This window comes from Oryctolagus cuniculus, chromosome 13, assembly GCF_964237555.1.
Source record: "Oryctolagus cuniculus chromosome 13, mOryCun1.1, whole genome shotgun sequence".
NCBI classification, from domain to species: Eukaryota; Metazoa; Chordata; class Mammalia; order Lagomorpha; family Leporidae; genus Oryctolagus; species Oryctolagus cuniculus.
The window spans coordinates 102,008,894-102,033,593 of NC_091444.1; the positions used below are offsets into that span (position 1 = coordinate 102,008,894).

The following is a 24,700-nucleotide window of genomic DNA, read 5'->3' on the forward strand; positions in this document are numbered from 1 at the left end:
GCAAATACATTATAGTTGGATATAAATGTAAATTTAATGTGAACGCATTAAAAAAGCACATCCAAATCAGACAAGGGAAGAAGTCCTAAAAAATTGTTTTTAGGTTTTTACTTAGGGATGGGTGTTGTGGCACCATAGTTAAGACATTACTTGGGATGCCCACCTCCCCTATCAAAGTGCCTGGGCTCAAGTTTCCACTTCTGCTAATGGGCACCCTTGGGACAGCAGGTGATGGCTGTAGTATCTGGGACCCTCCTACACATACCAGATGGCATTCTGGGTGTCTGACCGGGCCCAGTACTGCCTCTTGCAGGCATTTGAGGAGTGAACCAGCAGATGGAAGATCAGTTAGTTCTCATTCTCTCTCTGTCTGTGTCTCTCTTTCTCTGCCTTTCAAATAAATAAAAGTCAATTTAAAATTATTTGTTTAATTTGAAAAGCAGGTTAGTTAATTTTTATTTATTTGAAAAGGAGAGAGAGAGATCTATCATCCATTGATTGACTCATCAAATGCCTGCAACAGCCAGGGCTAGGTCAGGCTGAAACCAGGATCCAGGAACTCACATGGGTGACATGGACCCAACCACTGGATCCATTACCTGCTGCCTCCCAGAGTGCGCAGCAGCAGGAATCTGGCATCAACAGCGGAACTTCCGGAATGTGGGCATGACAAGGAGCAACTTAACGGCATGCTGAATGTCTGTCCCTAGAAGAATCTCTAGTGACGTGATGCTGGTTTTGACATCTGCAAGCCCAACAGAGGCTGATCAGGCAGAGGAGAGAGAGCAGAAGGTGCTTCAGGCAGAAGGGGAAACGTGTGTGACGCTGCAGTCTTGAGCAAGACCAGAGGAGTAAACGAGGGAAAGGATAGCAAGTGCTTTGTGTCCTGTAAGATGTGAGAACGTCATTGTTCTGTAACTGGGAAATAAATCCGGCGCAGTGTAGAATAAAAGTTTTGGAGGAAGCAGCATTGCGCCTTCCGTAAGAAGGCCACAGTAACTCGGCCAGTGGTGAGGGTTTGCTCACTGCAGCAGACTGAACCAGAAGGGGGAGGTTTGAAAGACAGACGGGAGGCGGATATCTGTGTGGAAGGTCATGGAGGGAGGACTGCTAGAACTTCCAGGGGTAGAGGAAGCAGAACCGAAGTTCCTGTTGCTTTTTGTGTTGCGACTCATCGATGGCAGAGCTGTTTGTTTAAACTTTAATACTAAGCTCAAAACCCTGGGAGCAGACTTCTTATATGTATCTTGTTGGTAGACCAGATTTATCCCTTTGTGTAATTAATCCAAAGTCATCGTGTTCAAGAAGGTTATGATCTTCCGGGGAAGGCACACATGGGAGAATAAGATAGCTGAAGGGAGTGATAGGAAACATGATGAAGAGACTCTCTTTCTGAAAAAGGTTGTGATTATTTGGACTTCCCCACTGAAAATAACTCTGATGCTAGATTTAAAATAACAGAAAAACAAAAACACTTAGCAGTTTTAAGGAAGTAAGTAGATAGTTAGACACTAATATGTCAAAACTTAAGTGAAGACAGGAACCCGTAATAACAAATAGAGAAGATCGTGGAAGACTCTTTGGTCTGAGGTGGTCTGCTCACCCAAGCATACAAGATATGTTTTTCAGGCTTCTGAGAAGAAGCCAAGCTCATGACCACAAAGAGTATAATAGCAGAGCTTCTGCTAGCGTAGATTTCATCTCAGTTAAAAAAAATGGACTGCAAGCACACCATCATCCTTGCCGTCCTCGAGAGTCTGGAGCAGGGTTCCCTTGCCTTGATGGTAGTGGATGAGGACTGTCTGAGCAGTGGTAACCACAGCTGTCTTCTAATGACTGTAAACCCAAATTCACACTGCGGGTAGTCTGATAAAATCTCAAGCCACCCTGGACTTCAAGCGGCACTGCTGGGAATACCCATAGACACTAGGCAGAAGCAAATTCAAGATTTGTGGAACTATATGCTTTCATCTTAGCACTATGGAAATCTCCTTACTATTTTTTTTCAAGAAGACAACAATGTATGTGACAATTATCAGGGGGAATAAAGGAAGCAGAAATTGACCCATGAAGACCAGAGTTAGATATTTATTATAAAATGACTGTCATGATTAGAGAAGAAACAACCAATTCTGAAATTATCTGAATCTGATAGAATAAACTATAATGAACAGGTTTTTTTTAACTCTTATTTAATAAATATAAATTTCTAAAGTAAAGCTTTTGGATTACAGTGGCTTTTTCCCCTATAACCTCCTTCCCACCCACAACTCTCCCATCTCCCACTCCCTGTCCCATCCCATTCACATCAAGATTCATTTTCAATTATTTTTATATACAGAAGATCAATTTAGTATATACTAAGTAAAGATTTCATCAGTTTGCATCCACACAGAAACACAAAGTATAAAGTACTGTTTGAGTACTAGTTATACCGTTAATTCACCTAGTACAACACATTAAGGGCAGAGATCCTACATGAGGAGTAAGTGCACAGTGACTCCTGTTGTTGATTTAACAATTGACACTCTTGTTTATGGAGTCAGTGATCACACTAGGCTCTTGTCATGAGTAGCCAAGGCTATAGAAGCCTTTTGAGTTCACCAACTCGAATCTTGTTTAGACAAGGTCATAGTCAAAGTGGAAGTTCTCTCCTCCCTTCAGAGAAAGGTACCTCCTTCTTTGATGACCTGTTCTTTTCACTGGGAATGAACAGGTTTTAATAAGAACCCAATGGAACTTCTGCAACTGAAAAAAACAGAATAATGGGAATTTAAAAATCACATGATGATCTGCCTTCTTGGTGCAGTAGGCAGCATGTCAGTCTCATAATCTGAAAAATCACAGGATGGATTTAATAACTTTTATAGGAATTAAACAGAGTTAAAGAATCAGTGAATTGGAAGCTAGAGAAAATTATACTAAATGAAACTCAGGGAGGTACACATAGAAGAATATGAAAAAGAGATTAAGAGAATTAAGACATGTCTTAGTTCTGGGTGAATGAAGAATATGGCAGCCGCAATATTTGAAGAAGTAATGGCTGAGAAGTTTTCAAAATTGATAAAAGCTACTGTGCTGTAGACTGAAGCCCGGCAGATGTCAAGAGGGATAATAGGAGTGATGTGAGCAAGCTGGCTGAGTAAGAGGCCCCAGCCCTTAGTCCACCCACAGAAATACCAACTCTGTGAGTCCCTCATAGACAATAATTACTTCCCCTGTGGAGAACTAGAGTTGCTTAGAGGTTCTGGCACCCTGCTGCGGGAAGGAGCAGCATTGGGAAGGAATGTGTTGAAGAGGGCAAGGGAGAAGAGTTAGTTTCACATCACCCACATCACCTCTCCCCCAGAAGCAGCGTAGCTCAGTGCCAAGAGAGGTCCCTTGGCCACAAGTGATCGCCTTGCCTCCCAGCCCTGCAGGGACTTCCCAGGCCACTCCTATCTGTGTCATGCCACCCAGGACCCTGAGGACACCAGCATGGCTGAACTCTCGGGGTAAGCTAGGAGGGTGGAGAAAGGGAAACCTGCATAGAGTTCTCAGCAGCCGGCTGTAGGTCCTGCTCCCCGGATTGCAGACTCCACCAAGAGGTCCACCCGCATACCCCACATGCCCCACTCGTGGACACTTGCCCCCAACACCCCATGGACAAAACCCTGTGTATCCATGTATATGGCCAGTATGAGCTCCTACAGTCAGCACGTCAGATCTGAAAGGCAAGAATGAATCTTACTAGCTGGCTTGATTCTGTTGATTTGGAAGAAGGCCCACATCTTGGTATTTAACACAGTTTCAAAAGCTGCTATCACAGACTTGAGAATTATCAAATTTGCATCCCAACAAACAGAAAAAGGTCACATAAAACTCAGGAGCCGTGAACGGGTGCCATGAAAGCCAGCATCCTTGAAATCATTGAGTACTTCCTTAATAAAATAAAGCTTATCTATCTAAGGTGTATCACACGCATCGTATTTAATGATAAAATGTTGAAAACTCTCCCTTTATGATGAGAAACAAGGGGAGGTTGTCTGCCGTCGCCACTGCCATCAGCCCTTTATTCGAGGGTGCTGTCCACGTGCTGCCACTGTGACTTGTAACCCGGCCTGTGGGGGGCAGTGGCGAGTCTCCTGAGCAGAGCGAGCAAGGGAGGGGCAGACAGAAAAGAGGCTGGAGGGCAGTGGACCACCAGAACACGTGCAGGCGTCACACGCTGCTGAGTGGATAAGGGGTGCAGCAAGAGTTGGCATAGAGAAGTGGTACAATTTGATTTTCATTTTAGAAGGGTGACAGGCCGTTCCTTTGAGAATAAAGTGGGGGGCGGGGCAGGGAGACTACTAAGAAGGCTGTTTGAGTAGTACAGGATGGCAGCTTGAATCAGGACGGTTCTATTTTCGAAGTAGTCAGTAGGATATCTTGAGGGATTCAGTCTGAACTGAGAGGAGGAGGAGCCTAAGAGGACTCTGGGTGCCCTTGCATGGTTAGGTTTGGCGTGGGGTCTATATGAAGCTATCCAAGTGAATCAGCCCCAGCAGTATCCACTTTAGGGGTGTGATTCTGTCATTTATCACATCCGTTTCCCTGCTGTCATCCGGAAGTGTGATGAGTAGGGCCCAAGACACAAGTAGCAGTATCACAGTAGCTTCCCGCAAATAAACCACTTTTAAATGAATGTGATCAACTATTGTATAACTTACCCCTGTCATCAAGGATGGATTTAAAGGAGATTAAAGAAACTCACATATACTACAGTTAACCAGTTTTTCTAGACTACTTTATAATAATACTGTCAAAAATGGAATTGAGACCAGTTTCATAACTTCTGTTTTTAGAGAACAGAATCCTGGAGGCTGGCCAGTGTGTGTGTGTGTGTGTGTGTGTGTGTGTGTTGAAAGATTTATTTATTTATTTGAAAGGCATGGTTACAGAGAAAGACACAGAGAGGGAGATGATTCACTCCCCAAATGGTCTCAACGGCTGGGGCTTGGCCAGATGGAAGCCAGGAGCCAAGGGCTTCATCCAGGTCTCCCACATGGGTGCAGGGGCCCAAGCACTTGGACCATCCTCTGCTGCTTTCCAGGGCTCATTAGCAGGGAGCTGGATCAGAAGTGGAGCAGCCGGTACTCTAACAGGTACCAATATGGGTTGCCAGCATTGCAGGAGTTGGCTTTACCTGCTACTCCACAATGCCAGCCCTTTGTTTAATGCACACACACACAATACTTTTATAATCTATTCTAGAACCATTCTCAGGATAGTTGTTAAGTAATTCTGGTCTAAACTTTACAAAAAGGGGTCTAAGGTAAAATACACAAATTGAATGACATATGCCTGTCTCTCCTAATCCCCACTGCTCCTCACAGATTGTAACCAGATGAGTGATTTATTTTCCATGACTACTCTATTTTTTTAAATATATAAGCCAGTAGACCAAGTATTTTTGTACAATGGATTTTCTGTCCAGGGTTTTGGTTCTCTCTTTTACTTCTTGAACTTTCTGGTATAGAAAATCAACACTAAGTCTAGTAGTTCCTGGTTTTCTTTGGATTTGAGTCCAGGCTCTAGAAGGCCCCTTCACAGCCTCACTCCCCCATTGTCTTCCAAACCTGCTGTTGCGCCCCTCTCCTTGTCCATACCCTTTCTCTGAATCTTGAAGCTGTCCGTTCCTTCTGCCTCAGGTGTTCTCTCCTTTTTTTTGTCTCATGTAAACCATTACTTGTCCTCCCTGGACAGGGAACAAGACGCAGTGAATACTGCAGACCTGTCGTTGTCCACAGTGTTCACCTGTTACAATTGAATAGGGATCGCTCTGCTCCATGAAACAACTCTTTAGGCAGGGGCTGGGTCTCTCAGTGAATTATATCTTTTACCACTAATAACTAATATGTATTATATACTTAGAAATCCCCTACAGATGAGTGACCCATTAAAACATTTCCCTTTTTGCATTTTTAATCACCAACTGTGACACCATCAGTTTCAAACAGGTAGTCTCGCCCTTCCTTGCTCTCCTTAGCATTTTGAAAGCTTCAGTTCTTTCTCATGTTTTACCTCCCTTATAAACATTATTTGGGACCTAACCTCCTGTATCCATCCTTGGTTGTATGACATTATTTCTGCTCTTTGCAAATACACTTTTCAAATACGCGCCACCTTGAAGCTCCCTCTGTATAACGCTTTTTAGTTCTTTTTATATTAAGCATAAGCAGAGAATGCAAACAGTTTAAAAATATTAAAATGTTTTCTTTGTGTACAAGAGGTCATCAAAAAGTTTGTAAAAGGTTTGTCTTATGAAAAAAACTAAGCTTGAGTTCCACTTTTTTTTTCCCGCCAAAATAGGCATATCTTGATTTTCCACACTTTTTGAAGTAGCCAAAATATATAAGCCATATAGGAAGTAGTGAAATAAGTTGATCACTTTAACCCTTTATGAACTGTGTCTAAAAGAACTAGAGGCTTCTGCTTCTGGAAGTACAGGTGCTTTTCCTGATTCTCCCTGCTGAGTTCCGCTAAACTCTTGGGCAAAACCCAAGACTCTGAAAGATGGAAAGAAGACGGCAGACAGGCGAGGGACTTGAGAAGCCAACTAATGACCTGGCAGTGGAATCCATTTTCTTTTAGCTTCTATATCTCTCAGATCAGACGTGGTGCTGCTGCAGAAGCCAGCAACTCAGAAACCTCAACAGGTGCACACACACACACACACACACAAACACATAAAAACCTCAAGAAAAGTCTGTTGTCTCTAGCCAAAGGACCAGCCTCATGACACAGAAAACTAGACTGTAACTACTCCTCTGTAGCCAGATACCATGGGAAAAATGCAGCCTCACTCCTCACTCTTGCCAGCAAAGGCTGAGTCAGGAGCCCTGCGTAGACTTCCAGCCTTGCTACAGTAAAGTATCCCAGCTGCCCAGCGCAGTGGCGCCAGGCAGGGTCAGGGAGGGAGCTGGGACTTTGATCTCTCCCAAGCAGTCTCAGGAGGCTCCCTATCCTCCCGCCGTGTCGGTGGAAAACCTGAGCTCACATCGTACCCATGCCTGGTGGTCACAAGGCATCCCTTCCCATCTCTGCTGAGCTCATTAGAGGAAGTCCAGAGGGGAGTCAGAGCTTCCACCACAACACAGAGGTAATGCAGGGACGACCCACCCACGGTGTCAGAGGGAGCCATTAACACCCAGTGCTTCTGTCTCCTTCAGTCATCACTAAAATGCCGAGTTTCCCTTCAGGAATCACTCATCCTACCAGTAACCAGGAAATCAACTTGAATTTGAAGACAGTCAACAGATACAAACCGTGAAGTGATGTTGATGGAATTATCTGACAAGGATTTTTAAAGCAAGCATGATAAAAATGCTTCAGCAAACAACTGTGAATATGTTTGGAACCAAAGACAGAGAGCCCAGCAAAACAATAGAAAACATAAAATAAGCATTAAATGTATATTTTATAGTTGATAACTAAAAAATTCTGAACTCAGCGACGGGACTCAGTAGCGGAATGGAAGGACAGAGGGAAGGATCAGTGAAGTTGGAGGCGGAGCCATAGAATCTACCCAGTCTGAACACCAGAGAGGAACAAAGAGTGGAGTATGAGCAACCCGTTCAGACCTAGTAGTTACTGTCATTGCAGTTCCAGAAAAGCAGGAAGAGAATGGAGCTTCCCCCAAGAGAGATAAACCCAAAGAAATGCATGCCAAGGATACTTAGTAGGCACATGTCAGGTAACTAAAGACAAACAAAAAATCTTGAAGGCAGAAGGAGAAAGAGAAATAATGCATAATTACCTTTTGGGAAAAAAATCATAGAGGCCAGCAGGAAATAGTACACTTTAGAAATACTGATGGGGCGGAGCCAGCACTGTGGCATAGTGGAGTAAGCCACTTCCTGCAATTCTTGCATCCCATATGAGTGGCCAGTCCAAATCCCAGATGCTCCGCTTTCCAATCCAGCTCCCTGCCGTTGCACTTGGGAAAGCAGTGGAAGATGACCCACATACACCTAGGAGCCCTGGATGGAGTCCTGGCTCCTGGCTTCAGCCTCGCCCATATGTGGCCATTGCAGCCATTTGGGTAGTGACCCAACAGATGGAAGATACCTTTCTGTCTCTCACTGTCTCTCTTTGAAACTCTGTCTTTCAAATAAATAAATAAATAAATTTAAAAAAAAAATTTCAAAATGGGGGCCGGCGCGGTGGCGCACTAGGTTAATCCCCCACCTGTGGTGCCAGCATCCCATATGGGCACCAGGTTCTATTCCCAGTTGCTCCTCTTCCACTCCAGCTCTCTGCTATGGCTCAGGAGGGCAGTGGAGGATGGCCCAAGTGCTTGGGCACCTGCACCCACATGGGAGACCAGGAAAGAGGCTCCTGGCTCCTGGCTTTGGATCAGCATAGTTCTGGCCATGGCGGCAATTAGGGAGTGAACCAGCGGAAGGAAGACCTTTCTCTCTGTCTCTCCCTCTCACTGTCTGTAAACTCTACCTGTCAAATAAATAAAAATCTTAAAAAAAAATTCAAAATGCTGGAAGAACTGTCAATCTAAAATTATGTATCTAGAGAAAATATCCTTCAAGAATTAAGAAGAAATCAGAATATTTTCACGTAAGATAACACTAAGACAATGTTCCCTAAATGAATGGCTAAAAGGAGCTCTCTAAACAGAAAAGAGATGATTTTTTTAAAATAAAGAAGGAAGAATGTTGGAACAGGAAGGAAGTAAGAACAATGGAAAAAGTCAAAACATGGGTATGTACAAGAGAGCTTCAAAAAGTATGTGGGAAAGTGGAATTAAAATAAATTTGTTTAGTGCAAAACATTTTGAAGTCTGCGAATGGTTTTCTCATAATACGTATTTTCCATGAGCTTTTTAATACCCCTCATATAATAACATTTCCTTCTCCTCTAGAGTTTATTATGTAGCATGGTTCAGGCAAGAAATATTTTAAATAGGAGCAGATAAAATTAATGAAACCATTGTGGGAAATATAATATTTTGTATTGTGTGGAAGCCACCTAAAGAGTTGTATTTGACCAAACCTTATGGTAAATATGATACCCAACTCATAGACACAAGTGCACATTAAGTCTGCCTTCACGTAACAATTTTCATTTGAGCCATTACTTGTTCAACATGTATTACATTGTACAATGTACTCTTTTTTTTTTTTTTTTGGACAGGCAGAGTTAGACAGTGAGAGAGAGAGAGAGAAAGGTCTTCCTTTTTCCATTGGTTCACCCCCCAAGTGGTCGCTATGGGTGGTGCATTGCAGCCAGAGTGCTACGCCGATCCAAAGCCAGGAGCCAGGTGCTTCTTCCTGGTCTCCCATGTGGGTTCAGGGCCCAAGCACTTGGGCCATCCTCCACTGCACTCCCGGGCCACAGCAGAGAGCTGGCCTGGAAGAGGGGCAACCAGGACAGAATCCGGCGCCCATATGGGATGCCGGCACCACAGGCAGAGGATTAACTAAGTGAGCCACGGCGCTGGCCCCCAGTATCTAACTATATTTAAAACATTCTTGCCTGACCAACAGAACAAATCAATAAATACAAAACTATGTCCCTTTGATGAAACAATTTTGGCTGAAATACGAGTGTCAGTATCATCCATTAAAAGCAACAAATCAAGGTAGTTCTGGCATCCCATCAGTTACAAAAAAAAAGCTTCTCCCTTACAAATTCAAAACACCGATGTGAAAAGGAGCGCTGTGAACTTGCAGCGTGCATCAGGGATGCGAGGCAGCCAGGGATTCTTACTGGAGCGTGGATTCAGAATCCTTCGTAGATGTGATTTAGTTTGTGAATAGCAAGGTGAGTACTCAGTCATTCACTTAGTTGGTTACTGTGACATTAGTCATGCATTCAGTTGAACGTTTATGTAATGAGACTGCAGACCCAACGAGAAAACTTGCTGTTCTTGAGTTGTCTTTGGCCCCTCTAGTTGATCCATGAGTCAGAAACAGAACTCGAGTTAGCACAGGAGGAGCTCGCTTGGTAGGACAGACAGTGGAGTGCTTAATGGATCTCCACAGTATTTGCCGTTACGTTCAGCTTCTCTTCTTTGATTCAAACCTGCCTGCATGCTGTTTTTGTTTCCTTTTCTCTTTGTGCATGCTGACAACCAACTACTACTCCTTATAAAAGAAATAAGTAAAAACTGCAGGGTATCTTAATCATATCGCCACCATAATTTCAAGAAGACATGAACATGTACATTTTTATGCTGTTGGAAGGTGAGATGAGCAATAGCTGGCTGAGAAGGAGGCGGCACTGAGGAACGCCAACTTGGGTTTTCGGGAGGAATTTCAGAAGCCTGTTGCTCAGGGAAGGGTTTTCATTGAGATACTTGAAGATGAGCAAGGGGTAGTAAAGCCAGTGCCCTTGATACTGCTGAGCCAAAGGAAGCCACGCCACGTAAGAAAGGGGGCAGTACACAGAGCTGCTGCTGCCTGTCGGCTATGCTGGAGACCAGCACACAAAGCTAGTCACAGCTCCATGGCATCATTTACATCAGCGACCTCAGTTATGCTGGGAAACATAACATGCTGTTGAAATGTTAAGCGTGTAATGAGTACCTTTAAAAAGGTATATTCTTATCTGAATGAAATCTCAAATAAGGATCAAGTTCTTAAAAGGATTATTTGGAAGAAGCAATACTTTTATTGTAGATATTAAGTAACTAGGACATGTTAACTGTGAACAATAAAACTTTTAGAATAATTAAGTGCTTATTTTAAAATATTATTGCCTTTAAGTTTTCTTTGTAGGAAGGAAGTATGATTTGGCTGGGTTCCAACATATCTATATTCAACTTAAAAGATCTTCCTGCGGTTCAGCCGAAAACTCTCACGCTTGTGTCAGTTAAGCCTTTTAAACATAGATACCCTTAACTTTTGGGACACCTGTTTTAAAGGCCCTTCGTGCTTTTGGTTTGAAAGCATGTATGTAAAAGTAACCTGATGATATGAAATAGTTCGGTATGCTAGCTGTTTCTTAGTATTTTGGAATTTGTGAGTTTAATAATACTTCAGATAAGAGTAACGTTTTTCTCACCTGATGTTTTTAAGACTTTAGAAATTTACATGTTTGCCAAAATTCCAGGACAGTGTAATGTAATAAGGCTTTCTTGTGCCTAAGGTATAATAAAATACTGTCAGTATTCTATACCGAGAATGCATCAGTCACTGTCGAGTCATTGTGCTCCATGGTACTGAGAACCTCCTCTCTGGAGTCTTACCCAGAAAAAACTCAGGGCGTGCCTTCTGCTTTTCACTCTGCTAGTGTCTCCAGGTTCCACTTTTCAATCTGTAAAATGAAACTCTGGGCCTGATGACCCCACAGGATGTTTTCAGCTCTGTCCCTATGGAAATCCCCTTCCATTTGCACTAAACACACACGGCTAATACTCCAGTACTTCTGAGTAGTCAGAGGCTGTGCTGATGAAGGAGTTGGCTTTCTCCACAACGCTGAGCCTGAGCTGTGCACTCTGCTCGTTAAATTCCCTGTCAAACAAAGTTGCTGCTTAGTGTATACTACATACAGTTCTTCTTGGTTAAAATGGTGTTTTCCAACATTACTTAGATTATTTCTTGTCTTCTACACATCGATTGTATTAGCTACACTTACCTATTACTGTTTACATCTAATTTTTTCCTTTCTCCCTGTCTGCTGGGTGATTTACATTATTTATCAATGTTTTTGTGTATGGAAAACATTGCCATGTTTATATAGGTAAGCTGTGCAAGACAATGTACTCAGAGAAGTGTCGGCCCTCCCCCCATGCCTGCGGCCCCATTCCCATAATCCCTCTGGTTTTCAGAGATTTGGGTTGTTCAGGAACTACTTTGGGTTATTCAGTACATACTGAAATTGGACAAATAAGAAAATACATTGGTGCTAATAAGAGACCCAAGTTTCTCACTGTCAGAGAAAGAAGTTACAAATAAGGGAGTCAGAGAAGGCTAAAGTAAACCCTGGGGAGCTTGATTGGCATTACAGATTCCCAGTATGCACTCAGGATTCTTAAGATATATTTAAAAAAAAAAACTAGTTGCAGAAATGCAACTGGGCCATGTAAATATTAGTGTACATGAATGTATTTCCTAGCTCTGCTGAGAAAATGTGGAAGCAGTGAGCCTGTGGTGTGCCCAGGTCTGGCATTCAAATCTCACTCTCCAGTACAAGACTCCTTAAAGAGATGGCTGGTTCCAGAGCCAGGATGGAGGAAATCCAAGATAAGCCTGGAATAGTAAGTGTAAATAAACAAATATAAATGAAAAGTTTGAGATCATTTAAGAAAGACATAGGACCCAGCATGGATTAGTTCCCAATTGCCAAATCTGCAACAATTTTAGCAATAGAAAAAGGATAGCATTGGATTATAACCCATAGAATAAAATAAATATTCATGTATCCATATTGATATAAATACTCAAATAAATACATGAAAGATAAGGGGCAGCTCGAATGGAATTCCAATTATAAAATAATAAGTAATTGGGAAAACAGAAACTTACCCATAGACAGAAAAAAAAACACCATGGTAATCATTGCTGCAAGCCAGAATCATCTATGTATGCTAAAACCCGTGTATAAAACAAGAAAAAAATATATTTCTCACAAGATAAATCATTTATTCATTTATTACAAAGAAGGCGATTGTAAATTGTCTAAAGAAGCCTGGCTGACATCTCAACCAGTTAATCAAGGTTGAAATCACCATCACCAGTAATGAGACAATGACACATCATGTTCCATTGGTATAATATATGGACTTCAGTGGTAATCTTACTCAAAATGCATAATAACCTCAATCAGATCATTGGGAAACATCAAAGGAACCAAGTTGAGGAACATGCTACAAAATAAGGGTCCAGGGCTCTCTGGGAGAGTCAAGGTCACAGATTACAAGGAAGGATTACAGCAGCTTCTTCCAAGTCCACCAGACCGGGTTGCCGTATCTGGAAGATGCTGTGGGGACAGGTACACTGTGGGATGATGCACGGCTTCCCGAGCCGGGGAAGAAACTGGCGAAAGTGGAAGAAGGTGTGCAGGTTAGCTAGTGGTATTGTGCCGGTGCTACTGTCACGTTCTCCATTGCAGGAGTGGGGTGACCGTGTCGCACGCTCTCCATGGGATGGGGAAGAGGACCCAGGAACACTGCTCTATTTCTGCAACTTCCATAGAACTCTAAAACTTCCAAAATGAAAAGTTTTTTTAAAAAAATTCTGATCAAAGTGAAGCAGAAATCTTTTTTTCTTGGGTTGCATTAGTATATCTGAAACCATAACCTTGGATTTGTATATAATATATAATACATGACTGTAGCATCCATCCATGGAATGCATACAGGAAGCGACAGGGAGGCAGATTTGTCATAGTCTCAGTGCCCCTCCATGTGGAAATGTCTTAGGAACAGCTAGCATGGCATGTACTCTGTGGAATCTAGCGAGGCTAGGATCCAGTAGGCACTCGATCATGGGTGGATTTCAGATTCCTAGCTTCTGCTGACACTAGAGCAGCCCGAAGGAAACAACGCTGACCTCGACACGGCTATCTTTCCTGCAGCTCACAGGCGAACAGCTGCGGTCGTCATTCTCGTCCCCTCTCTAAAGTCCCTAACAACTTGAATTGTTTTCTGTGGCGGCCCTTTCAAGTTCCCACACACTTAGTGGTTCCAGCAACACAAATCCTGTCTTGCAGCTCTCTGAGTGATAAGTCTCTAATAGCTCAGTAGCCTGAAATCTGGTCATTCCTTTCTGCAAGCCCACAGAAAGGACCGATTGGCTTGTTCACTCAGATGTTGACTGAAATCAGATTTCTTTTGGTTGTACAAGGACCCCATTCCTTTGCTGACTGAGGGTCATTCTCAGCTTCTAGAGGGTCCCTACACTGGGTTCTGACCCCCTTTCTCAGTCTTTAAAGCCAGCAGAGTAGGGCAGGCCTGTCTCATGTTCCACGCTCTCCTGCTTCTGTCCCATCCTGGAAGGCATCTGCCTCCCTTCCTTCCACTTGTAAGAGTGTATATGATAATCCAAGATGATTTCCCCAGCTCCAGGTCTGTATCGTACTCACATCTGCAAAGTGCTTGCAGCTACCTCTGTCAACCCACAAATCGCTAGCTGGTATTAATAGTCATCACAGCTAACTTCCTGAGCACTTTATATGAGCCAAGTAATATTCTAAAGTGTAGTTTATGTTATTAATCAAATTATCATTATATCACAATGAGGTAGGTTATTTAGCCGTTTTTTAGAGGTTCAGAAGCAAAGGAACAAAACGCATCAGTTCATTTACCAGAGTCACCGCTGTGAGTGTGAACTGAGGTTTGAGCCAGGTGATGTGGAAGTGAGGCTGGTAAACTCTTTACTGCCATAAATCACACAAATGACTCAGAACTTGTGATATTTTGCTCAACTAATTGATGGTAAAATGCCTCGCAAGCTTATCAATAAGCTGGCTCTTTATTCTTAGTCTTTTAAGAAAATGACATTTTTTCCTTGCTAGCACAATAATAAAGGCACATGGGTGATTGAAAATGAATGGTATTTACTTAGATTATCTTACTCATTGCCACTATTATGCTAAGAATTGGTCTCTTAGATCCTTCAGAACAAGTTAATTAGAGAAACAAGAAGGTAATTAGGTTATCGTGCAGTCTCGTGGCATGCCTCTTGTTGCAGAGCTTGAATGTGTAATAATTGTCTGTCTCCTACCTTAAACTGTTCTTTGAGGTTAGTGGTGAAGTCCCGTCAATTGTGTGTTTAAGCACTTAGCACAATTTCTACTCCTGGTAGGCTCCGGAATAAGGAGCAGATGAGTGGATGATTTAATTAAGTCATTTCTGTAACTTTCAACCCACTTGTGCTCTACTCTTAAAATTTAGTGCATTAATTTGAAGTCAAAATTGTCCTTCAGACAAAATAATTTCTAAATCCTATGTGTAATAAAAATAATTTTAATAGTCGCAAAGCCATTAGTATGTCTTTATCAAATGCAGAATGATAGATGGTTACTACTCACTGAGCACTTGGCGGGGAATAGGCACTGAACTGAATGCTTTGTGTGCATGCCCAGTCAGTCTTCAAAGCAGCGCTGGTAGGGGATGTCCTAGTTTTACAGACGTGGAACCCAGGAACTAGATCAGACATGCCATGGACCCCGAAAGGCACTCACAGGGTTTCTGGGTTTGACTTCCCTTTGACTCTATCAATTGATTAAATGCAAAAGTACAAGTTTTAAAAGTCTACATTCTAATTCTTGTAGATTTCCACTTAAAAAATTAGGTAGCACCTTGAACTAGAAAAGTGAATTTCCACTTAGCTAAGTGTTAAGAACTTAGGAATCTTTCTAGGATTAACATACAATAAGATTAAGTTTTTCTTTGTTGGTATCTCTTTCTGTGGGCTTTAACGTGCAGACACACACACACACACACACACACACACATACTTACACGGCAGCTGCCACAAGCAAGACACAGAACAGCTCTATCACCAGAGGGCTCAAAGAAGTGCCTCCTTTTTAGTCATACCTGTCACGAACCACAGACTCTAGCAACCATGGTCTATATTCTCTGTCATTATAGTTTTGTCTTTCTGAGAATGTCACAAAAATGAAATCATACCATGTGAAACATGGTGTAAATGGCTTCTTTGACTTAGTGTGCCTTTTCTATTCATTCAAGTTATTGCATATATCAATTGTTTGATCGTTTTTATTTCTGAACAGAATTCCATCATCTAGAGATCCCGCAGTATATCCATTTGGATTGTTCACATTTTATATATATTTTGAATGAAGCTGCTACCAAGATTGGTATACAGTGTTTTGGGGAGGTTATGAATCTAAGTTTTCACTTCTTTAGGATAAACCCCTAGAAATGGGATTTTTGTGTGGTATATTTAGAGTATATTTGATGTTTTCGGGAATGTCCAAACTGTGTTCCAGGGTGATTGCACCACCTTACCTGTGATGTTTGAGAGGTCCAGTTTCTCCACATCCCCATAAGCATTGGACTTTGTCAATGTTTTCACTTTAGCCATTCTTAAGAAGTGTTTGCAAAATGAGTATACTTTTGATTTAAATTTGCGTATCTTTTCAGTGAAGTGTCTGTTCACTACTTCCGTGTATTTTCTAGTTCAGTTGTTTTATTCAATTTTGAGAGTTCTTTATAGTCATAGGAAGTATCTTCTAGTTTAGCTTGCTGTTTCCTTCTCTCATCCTAGTGTTTCATAGAACAGAAGTTTTAATTTTGAAGTCTACTTTGTCCAGTTTTTCCTTTTATGGATAGTGCTTTTGATGTTGAGCACAAGAATTCTGCGCTTACTCAAGATCATTTAGATTTTCTCTCTTGCTTGCTTCACTTTTTAAATTAGACCTATGATCCACCTTGGGTTAATATTTTTAAAGAGATGTGAAGTTGTGAGTTAGGGATTTAATATGAATCTCCAGTTGTTCCTACACTGTTTGTTGGAAAACTGTTCTTTATGGAACTGCCTGTCTGTCTGCATCAGAAGTTGTCTATTTGTGTGAGTCCACTTCTGTTCTCTTACTGTGTTGATCACTATGCCTGAAGCTTTGCCAATAACTATATAGCTTGGATTAGTGTAGTTTTATTGTAAGCCTTAAAATTGGCCAGTTAGTTTATTTTGCTTTTTAAAAATTGTTTTCACAATTGTAGTTGCTTTGCCTTTCCCTTTATATTTTAGAATAATGTTATTTATATTGGAAATAATGCTATTGAGATTTTTATTTGAATTGATTTATAGATAAATTAGGGAAGAATTCACATCTTATGTTAAGGAGCCTTCCAATTCATGAATATGGTATATCTATCTTTATTTTGGTCATCTTTGATTTTTTAACTCACTGTTTTGAGTTTCAGAATACAAGTCATTGTCACTTGTCTTGTTAGAGTTATATCTTTGTGTTTATTTTTAGGAAAAAAGGAATTATCATGAATGACTTGGCTTTTTCTTTCTTAATTTCCAATTTTAATTGTTAGCATATAACAATGTGAATATGATTTATTTTTGTGTGCTGACTTGGTATTCTGTGTACTTTCTGAATTCACTTTGTACTTTTAGTCAATTTGGGGATATTTCTTAGGATATTTATGAAGATGACTTTGTCCTCTGAAAACAAGAGTAGTGTTATTTCTTCCTTTGTAATGTGTATGCCTTTTATTTGTTTTCACTTACTGAAAACCTTAAGAGCAGTGGTGGTGGATATGCCTGTCTTTTTCTCTAGTCTTAGGGGGCAGCATTCAGTACTTAAGTAGAAGGATACCTGTGGTTTTATTGTTGATACCCTTTATCAAATTGAGTAAGTTCCCCTCTACTCCTAGTTTGCTGAGAGTTCTTACCATAAATAGATGTATTTTTCCTACTGCATTTTCTGCATCAATTGAAATGATCGTGTGGCTTTGCTGCTTTGGCCTGTTCATACAATGGAATATGTTAGTCACTGTTTAGGTACCGAACCAACACTTCGCTTGGTCATTTTCTTCTTATATATTGCTTGACTTCACTTGTTTCTTGGATCTTCCTCTCTTTTTCTGTGTTAACATTTAATGATTTCTGATCTTTACTACTCCCTTCTTTTCACTTGCTCTTGGTTCATTTTGCTCCTCTTTACTTATTTAGTTATTTTTGGACATGACAGCTTAGAATTTTTTTAAAGATTTATATATTTATTTGAAAGTCAGAGTTACACAGAGAGAGAAGGTGAGGCAGAGAGAGAAAGAGAAGTCTTCCATCGCTAGTTCACTCCCCAATTGGCCACAATGGCCAGAGCTGTGCCAATCCGAAGCCAGGAGCCAGGATCTTCCTCCTGGTCTTCCCATGTGGGTGCAGGGACCCAAGGACTTGGGCCATCTTCTGCTGCTTTCCCAGGCCTTAGCAGAGAGCTGAATTGAAAGTGGAGCAGCCGGGACTCAAATCGGTACCCATATGGGATGCCGGTACTACAGGTGGTAGCTTTACTCGCTATGCCACAGCACTGGCCCCAGCGTAGAATTTTTGAGACATGGTTTTATAACACATGCTTTTAGTGCTATAACTTGTCCACCTGACTAATTTTGATTCTTTTTTTTTCCTTTTCCTCTTTGATCCATGCATTCTTTAGAAGTACGATAATTTCCAAGTGTTTGGAGGATTTTTTTTGTCATCTTTATACTATTGACATACATTTAAGGTAATTTGGGTCATAGAATGTACTTTATATGATTTTTTTGGTTTTATAACCCTGAATATGATGTGTCTTCAAGAATGTTCTGTATGCATTGAAAAGAGTATGAATTCTGTTGTTGTGTTGGGTGTTCTACAGCTGTTAACTGGACTAATGTTGCCTAGTTCTTCTACATCCTTTCTGATTTTTTGTCTACATACTGTGTCAATCAATATGAGAGGAGTATTGAAGTCTGCAGTAATAATTGTGGATTTGTCTCTATTTCCAATCTATTATATTTAAGACTGTTGTGTTTTCTTAGGAAATTGACCCTCTTATTATTGTCCAATGGCTCTCTTTATCCCTGTTAATTTTCTTACCTTCAGAGTTCTTTGTCTGATACTAGTATGATCGCTTCAGCTATCTTTTGATTAGTATTTGAGTAGTATAATATAGTTTTTCATTCTCTTACTTTCTAACTCATCTATATCCATTACATTTCATATGAATTTTTTGTCTTGTAGATGCAGTGTGTGTGTGTGTATGTATGTGTTTCATCTATTTCAACAGAATCTCTTCCTTCATGGACTTGTTTAGGCCATTTATATTTAATATAATTTTTATGTTTATAGTTTGCTTTATCATCTTGACATTTTTTTCTTTTTTTCCATTTGCCTTCTTCCTAACTTCTTTTATTTCATAGACTATTTTTTAATATTCCATTTTGATCAATTAATTTTTATTACAACCTTTCATGGGTTTTGGGTGGTTGATGTGTGGATTAGAATTTTGCTACCTGACTGTTTACAGTCTACTTAGTATTTTACCACCCCAAATGGAATGTAGAAACCTCACTTCTTTATCATAGTCTCATTGTTATCCTTCCTTTGTTTTGTAGTTGCCATATATACTGTATCATTTTTGTTGTTGTTTCATTCCTGACATTTTAAGTATCTCAGATATAATTTCACCTTTCTAAAGATCTTTAGCAGTTGTTTTGGAACAAGTCTGCTGGCAGAGACCTCTCTTTTCCTTTACCTGAGGCTGTCTTGATTTTATCTTCATTCTTGAAGGATATTTCGCTGGTTGACAAGTTTTGAGTTTACAATTTTTGTTGTTCGAGCACTTTAAAAATGTTTTATTTCCTTGTGAAATCCATGATTTCTGATGACAGATCTATAGTCTCTTACATCATGGCTCCATTAGAGTTTTGAATCATTTCTTCTGGTTCTTTTTAGAATTTTCCTTTTTACCTTTGGCTTTCATCATTGGAGTGGCAGATGTGGGCCTAGATTTGGGGGTATCTGTCTGTTGGAGGTTCAGTGAACCTCTTGAATCTATTGGCTTATGTCTCCTGTGACGTATGGGAAGGTCTTAGGAACTATTTGTTCCAATATTTTTTTCTGCACCATGTTCTCTTCTGGTACTCCAGTGACATAAATGTTAGATATTTTATTTTTGTTCTACACGTCCCTGAGATTGTTTATTTAAACAAGAAAACTCATTTACTCTTTGTTTTTCAAATTGGGTAATTTCCATTGACTTAACTGACAGGATCACTGCTCTTTTCTCTTTCATCTGCACTTGGCAATTAAGCTCATCCAGTGATTTGTAGACTTTTTTGTTGTTGTATTTTTAGTTCTAAAATTTCCTTTTAGTCCTTATTTATATCTTCCATTTGTCAAGAAGTTGCTGAGGCTGTCTATCTTCCAATCTTTTAAAGAGTATTCGTCCTTACTTCTGGGACATTTTTATAATTGCTGCCTTAAAAATGTGATAATTCTGACGTCTGTGTGTCTTCAGTGTTGTCATATTTTGGTCATCTTTTCCCATGCAAGTTGAGACTTTCCTGGTTCTTCCTCTGCCAAGTAATTTTGATTTGTATCTTGGACATTTTGAATACTATGTTATAAGAGTCTTGGTCTCATTTAAATCTTGTAGCGAGTTTTTGATACTTTTAATTTAGTGGAGAACTTACTCAGTTGTATTCTAGCCCTGAGTTTCAACCAGCTTGTAGGTTGTGATTCCATAATCAGTTCAGTTTATAAAGCTTTTGCAGTGCAAAATTCGGGTCATTCTGAATTTCAGGTTTTTTGATTGGGAATGCTCAACCTCATATAATATGTCGAAACTAGAAGACACAAAAGGGAAAGGGGATGAAGCTATCTAGGAAAGTACTCTGAAAGTTCTCATCCCTAGTCAAAGTTTTAACACTTTTAAATTTGAATTCAGAAATGTGTTCACGTTTGGTTTTTAGGTAACTTTCCTTTTTGGAATTTTTTTTGGATAATTTTCGTTTAGCAAGGATAGCAGAGTAGGAATAACAGAACATGCATTTAGAGAAGGCTAATAACCAGGAATGGACAATCTGATTCATTGTGCTCCTTACTATGTCTTATTAGAGACTGCTATAAAATAGTCCCATGAACATATTTGAAGTGACTAGAAATACACTGATTGATACAAATGTAAAAGATGTGGGGCCAGAGATGTGGCCGTAACCAGTTAAGCTGCTACTTGTAACACCGACATCCCATATGGGTGCAACTTCGAGTCCTGGATACTGCTTAATGACCTGGGAAAAGCAGCAGAAGATGCCCCAAGTCGTTGGGACCCTGCACCCATGTGTGAGACCTGGATGAAGCTCCTGGCTTCTGGCTTCATCCTTGCCCAGCCCCTGCCATTGCAGCCATTTGGGAAGTGAACCAGCAGATGGAAAATCTGTGTTTTTCTCTCTCTCCCCCCTCCAACCTCAACTCTAACAAAAAAAAAAAATGCAAGTCTTATAGCTTAACTTAGCACATGTGCTAAACAATTAGTCTTATATTTTAAACTGTTTTATCCTGCAACTGATAATAAGTCTCCTAGATTTTTAATCAAAATGAATTGCATTTGCCATCTTTTTTCAACTTGGAATTCCATCTTACGGCTAAAATGAACAATTTGTGATACTTGCCTTTGACCTATTTTTAAAATTAAGTTGTTCACGTGAAAATAGTTGTAGGTTATCAAGTAATTCACAAATAGTTACAGATTCACAAATCATACAGAGATCCTGTGTCCCCCAGGGGTAACGTCTTGCAAAACCACAATGGACAGCAGCAGAGCATGGACTCGCATGTAGTTGTCAGGATACACAACAGTTCTATCTCTGCACAGTTCCCTGGGTTCCTTCTTCACCCACTTTTCTCCTGCCTGTCTGCCCGGTCTCTCATGGCTGTTCTCTGTTTTCAACCTTGTGAGTTCTCAAGAATGTTACATGAATGAAGTCAGGCAGTATGTAACGTCCATAATTTCTTATGGATTCGCTAGATTGTTACACATACCAGTAGGTTTTCTTCCCCCTTTTTATTGTTGAGCCTTATTCCCTGACTTATTTTCTAGGCTGTATTTTACCATCATTTGAGAAAAAAAAAAACAGTGTTTTATTACTCAGGAGTTTTGTCATTTATATATTTGCTTTGAAATTTGGCAAAAGCCTTGGGAATATTCTTATGTTCCCTCTTCATTTGCATTTAGGTCACCAGTAATCATCACATGTTGTTATTATTAAGTCTTATGGGGAAAAGAATATTAGGTCCAGTAGTTTTTACTCATTTACATCCTGTTGATTTCCTGAACTAGAAGTAGGATCAGAACGCATGAAGGAGAAGCTGCTTGAAAAATATTAACACCCCACCAGCGTGCTGAGCAGGAAGGAGCCAGTTCCTGGGGACTCTGGGCAGTGAAGAAGTATATTCCTGGTACAGGGCAGCGGGGCACATTCGCTCTTCTCGCTGGGCTACACTGCTTTAGTAACTGTGTTCAGCTTCACCACCAATAATGGGAGAAACTGTAGAAACGCCTAGCTTTAAAATGTTGGGAACCGAGTGTGGGCCCCTACCTGAAGGCTGTTGCATGCTCACCTAGAGAGCCAAGCTGAGATCCCAACAGAGCGTGGAGGGATGAAGAAATGAGGCAGTCATGTAATCGGAGTACAGTTCTGTTTAACTGTCATCATTATAAATGGGAAAGTCTGTGTTCAGAGTGTCATTATGAGTGTGGCTGTAGTGTCCGTGTCGTGTTCCATCTAGCAAGTGGTAACTCCCTGTTTTGATTTTCATTTGAGGAGAAACAAAGAGCTAGACATACAGTATTAGGTAATTGTTACTATCCCTGATTACCCAGCAGGCCCACTGTTTATTAGTTCAGTTTAAGTGGATGTTTTAGAGTGGGGAAGGGGGGAATGTTAGAGGTTTGCAGACACACAGCAAACGCTGAGGCACGTCCTACAGTATTGTAACACAGTGCCAGGATTTTTATATTGTCAGTTTGCTGATGGGAAGTATAAAATGAGAATTCTTCAGCAGAAATTACTCTCGTCAACTTTGACTTTGCAAAGTGTTTTTTATGTTAATCTAACAATCTGTGTGCATATTGGAACTGTTTTAGTATAGTGATCATCTTTAAGTATTAGTATAAGAATTAATGAGCAAAGGAAATCTGATGAATCCATTCACCCAGCAATCCAGAGCACTTGGAGAGGTACATGCGGTAATGCAGTGTGAGGCTGTACTTGATGAGTGCCCCGACTTCATTGAAATCAAAGTCAGAGTTTTTGACTGACATCTTCAATGGGATTGATTGAGGTGCAGGTAGCTACATTTTGTTTAGTATGACTTTGTAAGTATTCTGATCATAATTCTGACAGATAGTCTGCTGTAGTTAAAAAAGAGCAGTTTTTAACTCCTTCATGCCTTTGATATATACATGTTTTTAATAAATTATTATAATAAATAAATTTTACCTGAATATTGAAGCATATTTTCTGCTTGCCAAAAAGTATGCATTTAATTGTAATACAAAATATTCACTCTAGAACTGTTCCGTAGAGGTTAATGAACCCACTGTAAACACAGAGGTGGCAAGGGAGGATCCCAGTCATCTGAAAATGTTTCATGGTGGGGCAAGCGTTTGACACAGCAGTTAAGCCATGGCTTAGGACACCAGCACCCCAAATCAGAGTGCCTGGGTTGAGTCCCGACCCTACTCCCAATTCCAGATTCCTGTTGATGCGCACCATGGGATGGTCTGCGTGCTTGGATCCCTGCTCCCATATGGCAGACTTGGCAGGCTTGGAGTTTCAGTGCCCGGCTTGCTGTCTAAGGCTTAGGTCTGGCTGATACAGACATCTCGGCAGTGAACCAGCAAATAGAAGCTTTCACTCTGTCTCTGCCTCTCAAATTAATGAAATAATTATTTCTTTAAAAAGAAAGATGAGCTTACTTTTTAAAAATAAAGTTAAGATATTTATTAGTATCCCTGTTATTATGTGTTACTATTTGTCAGGAGTTAGAATACTTAATAGAGAAAAGAGAAAATCTGGTGTTCTAAGGTGTTTATTCTGGGCACAGTGACATCCTCTTCAGCCTCGTTCTGATTTCCTGGTACGCTAGTGAGACTACCAGGGTATAAAACTGAGCTCTGTAGGCAGTCGGACCCGTGTTCAGTTTCTGCTTTTACTACCAAATAGCTGTGAGTCGATGGGCAAGTTACTTAACTTCTCCACACCTGAAGTTTTTTCTTTCTTGTATAACTCATAAACTGTTCTATAAGTTAAATGATTTGTTTATAAACATTTAGTGCAGTACCTAGAACATAGAAATTTATTCTTTGCAGAAGAAATGGAGGAAAATCCTAGCGCCTGTAGAAAGAGCTGTTCTATAGTACTGCTAAAATCCTAGTTTGCTTAAACACATTGAGCATCCCTATTTTGAAAATCTGAATTACAAAATGTTCCAAAATGTGAAGCTTCTTGAATGCCCGCTTGACGCCATGGAGAATTCCACACTTGACCTCATGTGACACATCAAAGTCAAAATGCAGGTGCAGCTTGGGATGCTTGCATCCCATATCCAGACGCCTGGGTTTGAGTCCCAACTCCACTTTGAATTCTAGCTACCTGCTGATGTGCACCTGGGAGGTAGCAGACACAGGGGTCCCTGCCACCCACACGGGAAACCCAGACTGAGATCCTTGCTCCTGGCTTCAAGTTGGCCCAGCCCCAGGTATCGTGGCCATTTGAGGAGTAAACCCGCAGATGAGAGATTGCTGTCTGTCTGTCTCTGTCTCTTTCTGTGTCTCTCTGCCTTTCAAATAGAGTAAAAACAAAATTTTTATTTTTTTAAATTTATTTATTTATTTGAAAGGCAGAGTTAAAAGAGTGCAAGTGAGTGCACTTATATCCGCTGGGTCACTCCCCAAATGACCTCAACAGCCAAGGCTTGGCCAGGCTGGGGTCAGGAGCCTGGAACTCTACCTGGGTTTCCCACATGGGTGGCAGGGGTCTGAGTACTTGGACCATCTTGTGCTGCTTTCCCAGGCCATTAGCACAGAAGTGGATTGGACGCAGAGCAGCTGGGACTCAAATCAGTGCTCACAAGGGGTGCTGGCATCACAGGACGCATTGTAAGCTCTCTAAATATTTTTTTTTAAGATGTTATGTATTTGTTTGACAGGTAGAGTTACAGACAGTGAAAGAGAGAGAGAGAAAGGTCTTCCT

General features: G+C 40.7%; 1 protein-coding gene across 21 annotated transcripts in view; it reads left to right on the forward strand.

The window, feature by feature from the left end:
• Positions 1–24,700, forward strand: part of ZEB1 (zinc finger E-box binding homeobox 1) — a 184,588-nt gene that overhangs the window by 124,217 nt on the left and 35,671 nt on the right. The gene's annotated exons all lie outside the window — the stretch shown is intronic.